Source organism: Castor canadensis, chromosome 7, assembly GCF_047511655.1.
Source record: "Castor canadensis chromosome 7, mCasCan1.hap1v2, whole genome shotgun sequence".
Lineage (NCBI taxonomy): Eukaryota > Metazoa > Chordata > Mammalia > Rodentia > Castoridae > Castor > Castor canadensis.
The window spans coordinates 13,092,100-13,108,727 of NC_133392.1; the positions used below are offsets into that span (position 1 = coordinate 13,092,100).

Below are 16,628 nucleotides of genomic sequence, written 5' to 3' on the forward strand. Positions count from 1 at the left end.
TTACTTGGAAGCTTGAGTTAAAAAAAAAAAAAGAATAAAAATGCAGAGCCTCCGGCTTCATCAGACACACTGAGTCAGAGCTTGCATTTTAACCAGAGTCCAGGAGAGTCACATGTGCATTCCAGCTTAGGAAGCAATACCAACGGACCCGAGCAACCTTGAAAACACAGAGAACCCCTAGGGCAAGAACCCCAGGCCTGTGGGGTGCCCCAATTTTAACTGTGTACTCCCCAAATGTCTCCCTCCAGTAGACTTCCTGGATTCTTGCACAGAGTTCCAGGGACAGGGTTAGCTTTAAGTGCAAAGAAAGTGCTGCTTGGTGGCCAACCCTGGTGAACTACACTCCTGAATTCTAATAGTAATGTAGAAATATTTGGAAGGTGGGCACAGACTTAGGAATAGGTAAGAACTGAAAATGCCCTCCCTAGCTTGTCTGGTTCTATGCATAAGGGCCTAGAGGTATGGGTTGAGCTGTTATTCTCAAAGGTTAAAGAAGATGCACATGCAATCAGTTAATTAATTAATTAACAAAAAGCAACAGCTGGGTTGGTGGTGCACATCTGTAATACCAGCACTTGGGAAGCTGAGGCGGGAATCTCAAGTTTGAGGCCAGCCTAGGCTATACAGTGAGACTTTGTATCAAACAAACAAGCAATAGCAACAAAAACACTTCTTGTTTCTATCATATAAATTCATGCTTGTCTGGTTTGAGTTAATTAGAGTAGTTCATTACAGGGCGAGCGAGAGAATAGATAGTTTAATAGAACTGGCAAAATCTAAGCCTTAATGCCCAATAGAACAGTCTAGAAGTAAACGGCGATGCCATGACTTTCTTCATTTGGGAAGGGCTTGTCATGCCTAGGATTAATAGAGTCATTAAACAGCTATAGAGCACATCTTATAATTATTACAATCCCTCCCTCTCCTTCCTTCCTCTCTTTCTTTTCTTCCTTCTGTCTATAATGTGATTTCCATGCAAATCAAAACCAGCTGAAAGCCTGCCAAGGCTAAGATGTAAGTGACGATGCCATTTAAGCCTGTGCATCTCCTTTGTCTCCAGAGATATCATTATAAAATAAAAGACTTCATCAGGTAATGTTTTCTTCATTATTCAACATCACAATTCTGAAGCGACAAAAGATAATTAGACGTACAGTGCTGTCGACACATAGTTTATGAGGAGCTTCTAGTTAATTAGTTATGGTAAAAGGTTTTTATGTAGTCATAATTACTTTATATTTCAGAGGAAAAGAAGCAAACATACACGTATTTTATTTTACCTGGTGACAAGTGTATCAAAGGATGCTGATGTTGTGATGATCCTTCGGCACCTTCTCCAGACATCCCAGGATATAATGCAAAGTGTCATGAGGGGATTTTAACACACAACTCTTGGTAACTTTAATAGGAAATGCACTTCTGAAAATGGTACACATCCTCTTGCTGGATTCTACAAGAAAACATCAGCTTTTGGTGTCCTGGATTCCCTTTGTCATCCATGGAAGGCTTACCTATGGAGTACAGAAAGTAGTTACAGTAATTTTGCTAAAACAGGAGACAATCATCCACCTGATGAGAATATCTTTTCTATTTTCATTTTTGAGGTCAGCCACTGAAGCAGAAATGATGATAACTGTAACATACTGGGATATGTAGTATTAGCTAATTTATTTGTTTAAAATAATTTAAATTTAGAAAAGCTCTTTTTATTTTTTACCAGCTATTTCTCCTGTTTTTGTTACCAAGATCTCCACCTAATTAAGAAATGACGAGAACTTAAAAATAAGATCAATATTCCTTGTTTTCCCCCTTTGTATTGTACCAGTTCCAATAATGTCTTAACTGAAGGGACAGCACAGGTTGTCTCTTCTAGTGATGGCTTCCCCTGAGACAGAAAATTATTCAGGTAGCAACATGCCCTTGTTTGTTGATCTTCCAAAATGTCACATGGCTCACGTATGCCTGGGTAGACAATCAAGGTATACCCAAACTTCCCCAGTCCCAGTGTGGGGCTTATTTATTAGAACAAAAGACAGAAACCTGACCTATGTGTTTAAGAAGGCAAATGGATTGATTTTCCATGGCACCATGGAAAATTCTAGTGCCTCCTTCACTACTGAAAGTTGCAAGCTGGTTGGCCCCACAAGTGGATGGCAGGCCCATACTTCTCTTTACTTCTGACATATTATTTGATAGCATAGCACTTTTAGGTCTGATGATGGGAATAATGACAGTTGCATTTTTGAGTGTTTAGTGATATCTTCATGTATCACATACAGCACAGATCTTTCGCTTAGTCAAGGCCTTGTCACCTTTTAGGTGAGTGAGTTGGGGTAAGAGACTTAGTCTTCACAAGCCTTGGCTTCCTCATCTATAAAGTGAGACAAATAACAGGATTAAGACAAATAAAAAATGTAGGGAGATTAGCATGATGCCAGACACAGCAAGTACTCAGTAAATACTAGCTATTGTGATTTGTATTCTGAGAATTAACTTGAAGAATTAGAATCTTACCATTTGAAACTCAAAAGTAAGGAAGTTAAATTACCTAGTTACCATGTAGTCGACCTGAAAGCCACACCCCGGACTTACCCCCCAGCTTTTGAGCATCTCAAAAATAATTGTAATGACCCTGAGCCGTTATCGCCTCCCTTGACTCCTTCTGGTAGACATACTAGAAAATTGGACCTAAGATCCTGCCTGCTGGGATTTGGCTCTCTCTGCAAGCTTTTCTATGGATCTGGAAGCACTAGGAACCTGGTCCAGGTATTCTTATATTGCTTGCTTCAACTTGCCTAGCTTTAAATGCCTCCCCAATTTATTTACATCTATTTAAAGGTGTGAGGGGCATTCTTCTAGAGCTTCCCTCCCATCCTTGTTCTCTTAGCTCATCTGACTGATCTTCCCCAATGCTCTGCAAGTCTCTTGCTGTCTTGTTCTTTTTTTTTTTTTTTTTTTCCTCTATCATCCTCCCTGCATAGTTTCCATTTCCAACATCATTCTCCAGGAGCTAACCTACTTTTCTTGGATAAGTCAGGAGACATCCTCATTTCCCTAACCAGAGAACAGTCAGTCCCAGCATTCAACACTTCCAATAGCTCCCTTGCTTTTTCAAGTGAACCACAAAAGTTTGGTTTGCTAAATGCAATCCTAGAGTGTGCTGATATATTATATAAGAACCATGCTAACAAATGATAGTTTCCATAGCTAAACTGAAGAAAGTGACTAAGTACGTTATATTTGATTGACAGCATGTAGAGATCATGAATGCATGAGATCAAATAATTTACAGTGTTGCCATTAATATGACTTGCATTTCCACCCTAAATCTAAACATATGAGAGATGCCTCAGATAGGAAATTTTGACACAGTTATTATGCCTTGGTAAAAAGAAGCCGTCTTTTATCTCATTTCCTTGAGATAATTAAGACAATCTTTACTATTTCCATGTATTTTAATAGGAACATTTTTAGCTAAGATTCTAATCACTAATGATTATCCTGTAATCTAAGAAACAAATATATATTTAGAATGACAAAAGAATACTTGGAAATAATCTGTTTGTTTCTTCATAAGAAAATCATAGATAAAAATTTCAGTATTCCACGGATGGGTGATAAGTGATATTTCAGGTCTGATCAACATTTTAAGCTTATTTATACAGAATACCACAATATTCAAAATTTCTGAGTAAACCATTCTCAATGAAGTATGTTAATTAATTCTCAATTAATTATGCTAACTTCACTAATTATAACTGTATTGACGAAATTGAAGATTAATCTGAATTTGAAAGAGCAATATTTCTGTTAAGTAAGCAGGAATATGCTAAATAAGCAAGAGTGGAGGTAGGGTGCTTTTCATTTTGTTGGCTAGCTTGATGCCCACAAAATACAATCTAATCTGGGAGCATCTGACTTCAGGAGCTAATCTGCTTGCCAAACCATGGAATCAACCCAACCCTCTATTTCATTCCCACCTGTATCCTTTGTCTTCAACATTCTTCACATTATACAAAGCTGTTACTAACAATGGGAAAACCATGTCTAGTAACAAAGTCCCTCTATAGCATTTTGTTAGGATCTGCCAATGCTTTGGAAAGCCACAAAACTGGTAGACCTGCTGAGTATTTAAGGGCACAAAGAAAACATCACTAATCTCTGTTTGCTGAACACAAACTAAAGAATCTGAAGCATGTGCTCTCTGTGACGAGGGCTTGAATTACAAGGACCACTACCTCATGGAGGTTCTGGTAGATGTAAAAGTAAATTGGGGTGGCTGTCGGAGATGATGTGCGCCATTCTTTAACAACAGTAAGAAGCAGAGATATTGAGTCCTGGTTTTATGCACTGCTGCACTTTGCACACTAGTGGTATTTAGAGTTTAAGGGGCTAAGTTTCTCTATGACTTACTGATAATCATTCATTCACTCCATCAGTTAGTAACCACTGCATATATGTGTGTGTACATGTGTGTGAGAGAGCAGTCCCCTGTGCTAAGCTTTGTGCTAGACTTTGAGTATCTGAAAATGAAAAAGTCAAATCCCAGCCCTCAAGTAGCTCTCACCTGTGCAAAGGTGATGGATGTCCTATACTATCCTCAGCAGAAATTTCCTGCCTAGAGAATATGAATTATCAACAGAGGAATATAAAAGAAAGACTACTAGGGCGAATTAAAGGAATTAAAATGGCAGAGCACATGGAGAATATGACTTACTAGGGCTGGTGGAGTGGCTCAAGTGGTAGAGCACCTGCCTAGTGAGAGTGAGAACCTGTGTTCAAACCCCAGTATTGCAAAAAAAAAAAAAAAGTTAGTAGGAGAAAATATAACTCACTGAGCAATAATTTTCAATGCCAGTTCCCACCCTGACCTATCCTATACTCATGGCTGGAAATTATTTTGAGAATTTGCATCTGATGGAATAATGCATCTCATCTCAAAGCAGTAAGGAAAGGGTCCTCTTTGCTTCCTTACCTCAAAGTTTAAGGAGAGGTATTGTGCCATGAACTCCAAGAGAAGAATCCATTGGACTTTGATATAATCCTTATTTCCCCTCCAAAAGGCTTGCTAACTTATGTTAAGTCCTAATGGAACAAATCTTTTTCTTCTAAGGTAGAGCACCCATGGACCAAGAATGCTGTGAAGAATAACAAACAAATGTGTCTGGAGTATTTCAAACATCCCAAATGAAATTGGCCACATTAAAGCCAACAGTCACTGATGACAGGAGTTGCCAGCATACGAAGAACAAAGACTCCAAACACTTATCATTCATCTTATGCTTTTTAATCCATTGTGCATTTCTTTAATGGCAAAACCAATCTTGTTATAAATTATTAGTTATAAATTACTTGTTTTGAATCTTATGACTGCTCAAGTAAACCATAGAGTTTTGCTATAATTTAAAAAGTTACCAAATGAGCTATAATTCATTTACTATGAACATCCAAATAAGAGTAATAAACCAAAAGAAGAATGAGTCATGGTTTCATCACAAGAATTAGTTTCAGAGAAATATTGAAGAACAAAATATTATTCACAGTACACTGGGATTAACTGTTATTTGTGACTCGGCCACTTTTCAGCAAGCACTTGGTTTCATGTGCTATTAACATTAATCTAGATTAGTGTCACCCAACCCTAGTTTGTTTCACTCCAGGGCATTTCCAACAATCTCAAGGGGTTTTATGAAATTCTTCCAAATTCCCCAAACAAAATTAATTTAAATTCACATTAATGTTAAAAGTAAATATATGCCATATGGTAGATTAAGGAACAGAAAAATACCAGAAAATCAAACTAATAGCTTTGAAAAAGATTCTAACTCATTAGTCAATTTAAGTGAGGATTTAGATAACACTTTTTAAGCCACAAACTCTCAGTATAGGAATGTCATGCTGAAAACTAAGAAAATGTATCATTGAGTTTTAAGTCCTCAAATTACATATTTGAAGTCTCTTGATGGAACACTTTTCTTTATAGCATGCAAATTCTATTTTCAAAATGATTTGCAAATAAAATACTATTGAACTTTATAGTTAAGATAAGGATTTTTTTTTTACTCATTTATATTGTTTCATGGTTTATGATACACTTTCACACACAGTATCTTACCTAATAACTATTGCTGGTGACATGACTGGCCATGATGAAAGGGAAACTGAAAAAAAGCTCTCTGAGGGAATGGCCTTCACTTAGCTAGATCTAAAGCTTGTACTGCCTGATCAAGAGTATTATATTAGCTGTGGGACACTTGGAAATGGACTTGAGTGAAGACTGAAACTCTGTTGTTCCCCCTCCAGCTCCAGCACCACACATAGCAGCTAAATGATTCATGAACTTGGCTTCACTCTGTCCCATTCCCAAATAATAAAGTAGAGACAGGGATGAATAAGAGACAGTGACAGATGGATCAAAGCAAATGATGGTTCTCATAAACTGAATTTAAAGTAAATGGATGGGTAGTGATCACTTGGGGAACTTGGGTGAGCAGATAGGTAGACACATGACCATGTGGCTGGAAACTGAAAAGCTCAGAAAGGGGCAGTTTGGAATAACATCTACTGATGAAGCCATCTGAGACCCAAAGGGAGATGCAGTGGGAGACTCGATCACTCTTTTTAAAAGACCAACTTTTCTACACGAATGAAAAGCAAAGATATGCTCGTTGCAGCACTCAGAGTCCTGCAACTCTGATTTTGCAATCAAAATCTCATCCCCATTTGTGTTAATATGAACCTCACTCATACCTGATTTCAATACTTATTCAGAGGAAGGTAATTAGCAATAATGTGTAGATAATTTTAATGTTTTGTACATGAATGTAATTTTAGCATGCCAAAATTGAATGAATTTACTGAGGGGATCAGTATAAGAAACAAAGTACCAAGGAATTCATTAATAATTTGGGAATTCTGGTTCACGTAAGAAATGTTAGCTCTACCTACTGAAGAATCACACCAGACTTGCATTGATCTCATAAATCCTAATATTAATAAAATATGGATCAGGGTGGAATAATTTTTCATGCTACTGGGCTATCCTCTGATCTCTTTTGGCTGGTGCCAGCCACAGAAAAATACAAGATATCAAATGCATACTTTGAGGGGGTTTCTGGCCCTTATAAGATGGCCAAGAATCATAGAAGTAATTCTCTTTAGTTGGTTCATTAACAATTATTCATCCAACAATTTTCCAAAACTCCTCAGCAGTCTATGACCGTGGCTTTTAAGAAGTCACAGGTCAGTGTAGTAGGTAGATACACAAACAAAAGGGTGAAGAGCTCCAAAGAGGTACACTTATAGATGTTTCTAGAAGGGAGTGACAGATAATTCCTTTCTAGAGAAGGTGGGAGAATCTCACAAAAGGCAGCATCTGGATTTCCAGATGAAGAACAGGAGTTACCAAGTACAACAGGAGAGCAACCAAGGCACAGGGAAGAGTGGGAAGGAAGGGTACCCAGGCATAAAAATGCCTCCTCCGTGGAGGACCGACATGTGCAGTCTGCCTGTGTCATGAGTGTTGATAGACAGGGAATAAAGGGAGGGGCACAACTGTTCACTCTGGCAGGAGACAGTGGAAAGGGCAGAAGATCGGAGCAGGGGGGGCGGGAAGAACCCAACAGCACATACAATACAAAATACTCCAGAGGCACCTGCACACCCATGTTTATTGCGGCACTATTCACAATAGCCAAGTTATGAAAAAAGCCAAGATGCCCCACCACTGACGAATGGATTAAGAAAATGTGGTAACTATACACAATGGAATTTTATGCAGCCATGAAGAAGAACGAAATGTTATCATTCGCTGGTAAATGGACGGAACTGGAGAACATAATTCTGAGTGAGGTTAGCCTGGCCCAAAAGACCAAAAATCGTATGTTCTCCCTCATATGTGGACATTAGATCAAGGGCAAACACAACAAGGGGATTGGACTACGAGCACATGATAAAAGCGAGAGCACACAAGGGAGGGGTGAGGATAGGTAAGACACCTAAAAAACTAGCTAGCATTTGTTGCCCTCAACGCAGAGAAACTAAAGCAGATAGGGAGAGATGACCCAAGCCTTGTATGCACATATGAATAATAAAAGAAAAAAAAAAACCTTCAGGAGGAGCACATTGGTCTTGGTAATCACATTGGCCTTACACTTATCTCCAGTTGTGAACCTTCCAATAGACAATTTATTTCAACCCAATGACAGACATCAATTAGAACGCATCATTTTATTCTCTGGAATATACTCCACAGCTTATTTTCTGAGGCACATTTATTTTATACTGAACTGATGGCCTGGGTTATTTCTAATATTTGAAAATACTTACAAAAACAAACAAACAAAAAAACCTAGAAAGGATTTACACCTTGTTATTAAGTATTGCCAGATTCTAGAATTCTATTTAAAAATACAAAAATTTCAAATGTACAAATTTAATGAAACCACAATCCACATTTACAACTGAGCACTGACAAATGAGACCAAATTTTTACTTCCTGTGTTTCCTGTAGCTATAATGTGCCAAACTCTACTAAGAAGCTCCTGGGAAGTATGTCTGTCATGAACATTGCTCAATTTTCAAAACGACCTTTGAATTGTAGTTAAGTGTCTACAATAACATAAAAATCCCCCAGCCCTTAAACAGGTAGTAGAAGAAATCAGAAATAGCCCTTACAATTAGCCTTTTAAAAATTCTGTTTACATCTCTGAATATCAGACAGCATTGTAAGAAATGTTTTTTTTTTTTTAAAGAAGAGAGCTATAACAGGATATATGAGTTGATAATATGATAAAAGATAGTTGAATGCCTGGATTAAAATCCTGGAGCCATTGTTTATGAGTTGAGTGACCTTGGACAAGTTATTTAACTTCTCGATGTGTCAGTTCCTAAAAAAAAAAAAAAAATTCATGTAACAATAGAACCTCTCAAGTAGGTACCCGAGCATCTTCTCTTTGTCCCTACAGCTCTATCTCCAAGGTTTCTCTACCCTGGGAGGCCTGTCCATTCAGGTAGGTAGCATCTTCGAACTCTTTACCTCTTAGCCTTTTGGCTTTGGCTAACAGAAGTCACCAGCAGGAGAGCTGGGCGCAGGAAGAGAGTGAGGTTGGTGTGTTTATCCCCATCTCTTCCTGCCAAGTTGCCAGGGGTTGTCTGCAACCTCTGGCCTCTGCCTCGCAGACTGTAGGAAGAAACTCTCTCTGGGTAGCTCTACCTACTCCCTCTGTGAGCCCCTGCAGAAGGCCTGGGGTGGTAAAAGCTCCCTGCTGCTGTGAGGCAGGGGTCAGGAGATTCTTTACTGCATTTTTCAAATCCAATTCATACCTTTGTAAACATTCCCTTTATTCAATTCACTCCCACTTATCCAATTTGAGTGCGCCATCTGTTTCCTGCCAGAATCCTGACTCATAGAATGAGATCTTCTTTGTGAAGTACTTAGAACAATAGCTAGCATATGGTAAGCACTCCACAAGTGTTTGATAGATAAAATAAGTGAGATTTAAGAACTTGATGTAGTCAATATTAAATGTACCTTTCTGTATCCTGTCATGCAAAGCAAAACTCTTCACAAGTATGGTCCCAAATAAAACTGTTCTTCTCACCAGACTTTATGTACATGGGATAACCATCATTCTATTTCCAAGCATGTCTGTTGTACTTTAGTTTGAAAAACTCTGTTAAGTAGAATATTATTAAGGTCATTTTTATTTCCTATGAACATACGGGGAATCTATTGTGAATATATTCATTATAATTATTTCATGAAGTTATTTTTCCCTTTTTACCAGTCCTTTGTTTTTTAATATACCTTTTATTATATGTACAAAATTGTTTCTTTGGTGTTTGAAAACAATTTGGAATGTAAGCACCTATATTTTATACCCAGCAGGCTAAGCAGGACCATATTTCACAGCTGTTTCTAAAATGTGAGCTGTATCTGATAAAAAACACAGGGCATTGCTTCTTTTGCATGGAAAAACTGGACATTTTGCATGTTGGATTTCACTTCTTCCTCCTTTGTATTGTGAATCTAAGTTTCTGAGACTCCTCCCTACGGTCATTTCATTCCAAGACACTTATCTATTTTTTGTATCTCTCATTTTTTCAATCACTTAAATTAACAAGAGAGAGCTTTAGCTCTCATTTTACTTATTCCCAACTTCCCAAGTGGTTACTGAGATTCAACCTAATGGTAATGTCTCCATTCAATATTTTTAAATTCTAATTTCCTTCTTTTTTTCTTTCTTTCTTTTTTTTTTTTTTTTTTTTTAATATTCTGGTCCTTAAGCAAGCACCAAGAAGAGTCTGAGACCTTGCAGGTATGAGAGCATCCCTTCTTTTGCATTTTTGGAGGATGACAACTTGCCTACATGGAGTATTCTAAGGTCTCTCAGTCTTTTTCCTTAGGGTTCTGTAGAAGTATTTTAGTGACTTCTAGTAATGGCTATAGTAGAGAAATATGAGGATAGCCTATTTTTAACCATTTTATAGTTAAGCCAGGTTGCTGGCTAGAAGACCTTCACACAAAAATCAGTTGTTTTTCTACTCTAGCAACAAATATTTGCAACATATAAACTTACTTTTAAAAGATATGTGCTTAAAGCAACTAAAAGCATAAGATATCTAGAAATAAATTTACCAAAAATTATGAAACGTCATTAAAATTCATTTTAAAAGACCTAACTAAATGAGCAGACATATTACACTCACAAACAGGAATACAAAGATTCAATATTCAGAAGATGTCAATTCTCTTCCCCAAAATCTACATGTTTGCTACAACTGGCACTATTGATCAAGCAATTGGGAAAAAATGAATTTCTATTACACATGATACAAAGTAAAGCCAGTGTGATTTGAAGTCCTAAACATGAAAGCAAAATGCTAAGACTTTTAGAATAAAACAAAGGAAAATATCTTTATTACCTCATGGTAGGGAAGGGTTTCTTAAGTAAGATTTAGAAACAAATCCAAACCACACAGGAAAAGGACCAAGATGATTACATTAAAACTAGAGACTTTAGCACATCAAAAACCATCATTTAAAAGTATTTTTGAAATACAGACTGGGAGAAGGCCTTTGAAAAATGTCTAACTGATGGGGGAGGGGGACAGGGGGGAGAAATGACCCAAACAATGTACGTACATGTGAATAAATGAATAATTAAAAAAAAGAAAAATGTCTAACTGTCAGGGAGTACTCAATAAGAAAAAAAACAGTTCAATAAAAAAATGGACAAATTAACAGCAGCTATGTACACTGTTTTAGTTCATTTCATGCTGCTAGAATCCACCACTGGGTAAGTTATAAAGAACAGAAAAGCTTCTTACAGTTCTGTAGCTGGGAAGTCCAAGATCAAGAGGGTGGCACCTGACAATAGGAGGCAGAAAAGCAAAAGAGTGCAAAGCAAGCAAGAGGGGTCCAACTCTCTTTTATAACAAACCCACTCTGTAGATAACAAACCTGCTCCCATGATAACAACATTGCCCATTTCACAAGCCTTTGTCTTCAAATCACCTCTTAAAGGTCCCACCTCTCAACACTTGCACGGAGGAACTTTGGGGGACACATTCAAACTATACCATGCATCAAACTGAATGACTACCGGAAAGCACAATGTTGAATTTTAAAATATTGCAAAAAAGAACATTGAATATAATACCACTTATTTTGAGTTAGAAGCATGCAAAATCTAAACTATTAATATTGCTTCACAATAATTCCACTTAGATTTAAAAGTTGAAGTACTGATAAAACTGAATATAGCGGTTATTATATGGAAGTATGGGGAAAGAAGTAAAATCAGAGAGGAACAAATGGCAGAGTGCAATAATATTTGTGTTATGGTTTGTATATGATATGCCCCTCCAAAGGCTATGAGTTAAAAGACTTGGTTGCCTGCTGATGGGCTTTTGGGAAGTGATTGGTTCATTGAGGGTTCAGTCAATGGATGAATCCACTTACGGGTTTACAATTTGATGGCATTATTGGGTAGAAACTTTAGGAGGTGGGGTCTGGCTGGAGATCACTGGGGGTGTGCCTTTGAAGGGCATGTCTTCTCCCTGGCCCCCTCCTCACTGTCACTCTGATTTCTGGTTGCCATGAGGTTAGAAGTCAGCTTGGCTCTACCATATTCCTCTTCCATGACATATTGCCTCACCACAGGCCCAGAGACAATGGAGCCAACCTGCTGGAACTGAAACCATGAACCAAAATAAATATTTCCTTTTTTAAGTTGTTTTCCTCAGGTATTTTGTCACCATGGCAAAAAAAAAAACTAACACAATCTGGTAATGTTTTATGTCTTAAACTAGGTGAAGAGTACATAAATGTTTACTATATTATTTTTAAGTTGTTCATAACATATGAAATTTAAAATTGTAACTCCAATAAAATTAAAAAGAAACCTAAACTTATACCTTTCACTTTCAAAGCTGAAAAAATTCATGCCTGGGTATCCAGGAAAATTGTGAATGATATCGTGTAGGGGCTCTAGATTCTGTTATGTTCCTCTGAAGAGTAAGATTTTCTTTTCATTGGCAGTACTGAGGTTTGAACCCAGGGACTTGTTCTTGCTGGACAAGTGTTCTACCACTTGAGCCATGCCCCCAACCCTTTTTGCTTTAGATTGTTTTTCAGATAAATTTTCATACTTTTGCCAGGGTGGTCTACCTCTGCCTCATGAGTAGATGAGATTAGAGGCTTGTACCACCATGCACTGCCCTGGGATTTTTTTTTTTTTAAGTAGACAACTAACTTAACTGATTTGAAAGTCCAGACTGTCTCTTTTGTAGTAAGTAGCAGCAGAAATCTCTGTTCAGTTTCTAGAACCTTAGTTTGGCTAGTTGTACATGTGTTTCAGGAGTCAGCCAACAATTTGTAGAGTTTATGTACAGAACATGTCGCACTCTTTGGCTGTATGTTTTCCAAGAGTTCCCCTCACTTTCCAGTTACTATAATCACCTTAAGCTCTATCTTCAGGTTCTTAGTGCCAGTAAAACTATAGGTTTTCTATCCAAGTTTTAGTCATCATTATTTGGCATAGACTGGCTCCTGCTTTGCAGCAAAAAGCTATTAGAATGGGAACCTTTCCCACTGCCTTTACCACCTTCCAAATGCAAATTTGCGTCCATTGTGTGCCTGCTTGGTTGCTCTCCAGTGCCTTTGGATGACTGCTCTCGTATCTTGCCCAAACTTTAAAGTTGTTACGTGCAGGATTATTACAGGTGCCAGAGCCTGTTCCATTTCTTGTCTTGTTTGTTCATATTCCATAGTTTTTCAGCTTCTTAATATTTATCACTCTTTCCCTCCCTGGGACCCAGGGCAGCTGTTTTGGGGCCCAGTGTACTGCCTCTCTTGAAAACAGTTTCAATAGGTCTCATCTTTCTAAGCACAGAGGCTCAGACCACGTTCAAGGGGTCTGGCAGGGGATGAGGATATGCCATCTATTACTTTGTCTTAGCACTTGCCTTAGTACTGTCTTCAAAAGCAACATAGTCTTTAGAGCTACAGTCATTTATTCAGTCCAGAAAATATGAACTGAGTTTCTACATGGTACAAGATTCTGTTTCAGGTCTTTTGGACACACTGATAGAACAGTCAGGAATCCCTGCTCTTGGGGAACTAATATTCTGAAGGAAGGAGACAATGAACAAAAGACACACTAAGTAAGAATTGTAGTACATTAGAAGGTAGTAACTCACTGCCTTCATCCTCGGTCTCAAAGCAGCTTCAGCTCTCCGGGATCAGTCATCCCAGCACCAACACTGCTCTGCACTTTACTGACTTGTGAGGTGTTTTACCAGAACTGAGAAAAGATGACAAGCCCAGAAGGAAAACCTCAACATCAGCTGTTGCAGTGACCTAATTTCACCACTGGGTGGGAAAAAGTGAAAGGAATTAAGCAGTAATTGCACAGAATGGAAGGCAAAGGAGGCACTCTTATTCAGTCATCACCAAGTTCAACATCATCTCAGTCTCCACGTGGCCTCTGTTCTACTTTTAGTGCAAGTGTAGCAGGGAGGAGAATCAAAAGAAAACAGACTAGGCCTGTGTTCTGATAAAGTAGCAGGTGGGAAGGGATGGCATAGCAGCGAGATAAAACCTAAAGAATTCAAAGGTGAAGAAGGTCATGTGGCACTAGGGTGAAGTAGCTTGTAGACTTGCATGTAACCATATATGGGTTAAACCTTGTTTTTTAATTTTATTGCTTCTGTAACCTTCTTGCAAGGGTACATAAGGTGAGACCCCTTTGTTCTTGGGGCTCAGTCTTTGGACACAAGTCAGCTCGGTCTGTGCTGGCACAATAAAACATTGCTTCCTGCTAAACTGCCTCAGTGTCCCATATCTCAGCTTGTAACTTTCTGCAACACAAGAATCGCACAGCCAGTTCAGTTCATTAGAGTGGTTGTATTGTGCCCAGGAAGTTTTTTTGGCACAGATGTGTGTGTGTGTGTGTGTGTGTGTGTGTGTGTGTGTGTTTGTGTGCTTGCAATAATAGCATATTTTCATATATATTGTATATGCTACGTGAGTATATTCTACTCACATGTCTACCTTTTCATAGAGGTCATATATGTTTATATGTGTGTGTGTCTATACTATACATATTACAGACCTTCAATCAGCCACTTTGTTTTGTTGTTGTTGGTATTGGGGCTTGAACTCAGGGCCTCATGATTCCTAGGCAGGCACTTTACTACTACTCTGCTCTCAGAAGCTGGAGAGTAAAAAACAACTCTGAAGTCCACCTTTCATATGCAAACCAACCACTTTAAAGCCCACACCCCCAACCTACTCTATTAGGCTCCCAGCCTCCAGGCTACCATCCTCCTGTCCTAATCGTCCCAGGTACAGGTACCAGATACCCTAGAGACCATGAAAATGATCCACACCAGCAAATCCTTAAGTGGGGATTTGCCTCACTTTACCTCATCTGGCCCTGTGTCCCCTTGCTCTGCCTGCTGACTGACCCTCTCCTGCTGCCTCCCCACGTGGCCCTGCATCGTGGGCTTGGCTGCCTCCTATTTCTGGGGATATGTGACTATAATAATGTCTTCCTTCATGACAGTCATTTCTATCCATGCATCTTTGCACATCTGATTAAAACAAATCCTAGGTACATTTTAAAACACATTTTCACAACTTCTTCGAGGTGTAGTGTTCTCTGTATGATAAATTTATACATTTGTGCACTACCTTCATCATCATTACTCACATTTAATAAGCTTACTATGGGCCCAGTATTGTGCTAGGTATTCTGGAGTATTTAATTCTCACAATAATTCTGCAAAGTAAATGCTATCATCATTCCTATTTTACAAACAAAGAATTGAGAAATAAAGAGGTTAACTCCACCACTAGAAACTAGGATTTCACTCAGTTCTGCCTGATGAAGCCATTATTCTTAACCAATGACCAACAAGCATTTTGCACAAAGGGCCAGAGAGAAAATATTTTAGGCTTCGCAGGAATATGGTCTCTGTTGTAACCATTCATCCCTGCTATTGTGGTGTGAAAGCAGGTAACATGTAAATAAATGGGCATGGCTTTGTTCCAATACAGTGTATTTATAAAAGCAGATTGTATTAGTCAACTTCACATTACCTGAGGTAATGAAGTTATAAAGAAAAAGGGCTTTTTTAGCTCATGGTTCTGGAGGTTAGCAGCCCCATTGGTTTGGGCATCTGGTAAGGGAGTCAGATGGCAATGGTGGGGAGCACATACCAGAATAAACTACTTAAAGCAGGAGATAGGAAACAGAGGAGAGAGGACCAGCAGGGCCCCACAATCCTTTTGGAAGTGATACCTTCAATGACCTGAGGACCTCCCATAAACACCCATCTCCTAAAGGTCTGCAGCACCTCCTAATAGTACCACCCTGGAGAACTAGACTTTATTTAACACGTGGACCATTGTGGGGCACTATCCATATTCAAACCACCGCATAGGTAGGCTGGGTTTGGCCCATGTGTCATAGTTTGTCTGCCCCTGCTCTTAACCACTGGATCCAGTGCCTTCATGATGACAAATACTAAAATGGAAACCCTTCCTGTCGTCCACTTTGTAACAGTTCTCTTCAGAAGCAAGCTGCTTGACCAGTCTGGGCCTCAAGCTCTCCCTTAGTCCTTGACTGCTCCTGACTTCACTCCCTTAGATCTTTACGTGGGCCAACACTTGACCTAGGTTGCAGCTCTGCAGTCTATAATACTGGGCTTTCAAGAATTGGGGTCAGCCATAAGGAGTTAGTTGAAGATCATCACTGAAAAGGAAAGGATATGTTAATGTCTATATGAGCAGCTAAATCTTAGAGGAGAATTCCAGTGAAAATTGTGAAAGAGTCTTCTCTTACTTCATTTATTTCTAAAACAGTATGTTAAATGGTAGACCCTGTCATGGCTAATGAGTGCATAAGTTGAAAATTCTGATTAGGATAAAGAGTGTATGTAGTGAGTTTTAGTATGCGTTAGGTACAACTTGAGGCTCTTGACCACCTTTATTTCACTCCTCCATGCAGGTAGGCATGGTAGTTAGGAGTTGAAGGAAAACAGAAAGGATATCAATATCCAGAAGGTTGCAGGAAAGGGTGCCTCAAGACAATACCTTGCCAGGTGACAGTGGCTCACGC

At 38.7% G+C, this 16,628-nt stretch overlaps 1 long non-coding RNA gene across 1 annotated transcript in view; it reads left to right on the forward strand.

Annotated features, from left to right (window-relative positions):
* LOC141424607 (uncharacterized) overlaps positions 1 to 5,305 on the forward strand; it is a 62,745-nt gene extending 57,440 nt beyond the window's left edge. The window contains exon 3 of the long non-coding RNA XR_012449480.1: positions 5,114 to 5,305. This is a non-coding gene — a long non-coding RNA (uncharacterized lncRNA). The remainder of the gene's footprint in view (positions 1 to 5,113) is intronic.
* Positions 5,306 to 16,628: the final 11,323 nt, after the last annotated feature.